Source organism: Plasmopara halstedii (assembly GCF_900000015.1).
Source record: "Plasmopara halstedii genome assembly, contig: Scaffold_526, whole genome shotgun sequence".
NCBI lineage: Eukaryota > Oomycota > Peronosporomycetes > Peronosporales > Peronosporaceae > Plasmopara > Plasmopara halstedii.
The window spans coordinates 591,881-592,403 of record NW_020187446.1 but is presented as its reverse complement, the minus strand read 5'-3'; positions in this window follow the sequence as shown (position 1 = coordinate 592,403).

The following is a 523-nucleotide window of genomic DNA, read 5'->3' as shown; positions in this document are numbered from 1 at the left end:
GAATACGGTATGTGGCTAGGTAGCCAGTAGTTATGCATGTATTTAGATTTTACTATATTTAGGAAAATCTACACATTTGAAATCAGGCGGTTTAGCCGCAGATAAAAATAAATAACAATCAGTTTTGATTTTAAACTGAAGAGTTTATTAGCCTTGGTTAAGGTTCTCACTACTCTTGGAAGTAGCGGAGTGCGATCTACTACACTCGTATTGGTTATTGTAAAGAACGAAAGGTCGGTGACCTAAATTACGCTTCCTCAAGCGCTAAGCTACGGCAGCTCCGCTGCACTTGGTAGCACTTGTAGTCAATCTACACCTGAGTCGTATAGACTGATCCTCAGTGAGGATGGAACAATTTTCCTCTTTGCCCCAGAGTATGCAGGACGGGCTGAAAAAGCTGATGTCCTTGCTTGGTCCTGAGGGCGTGCAACACCTTGCTGCGCAAGGCCCCGAGGCAATCGGTACGCATCTGGATGCGTTTTCAAGTTACGAAAACGCGCTGCTAGAGCAAGATTTCTGCATT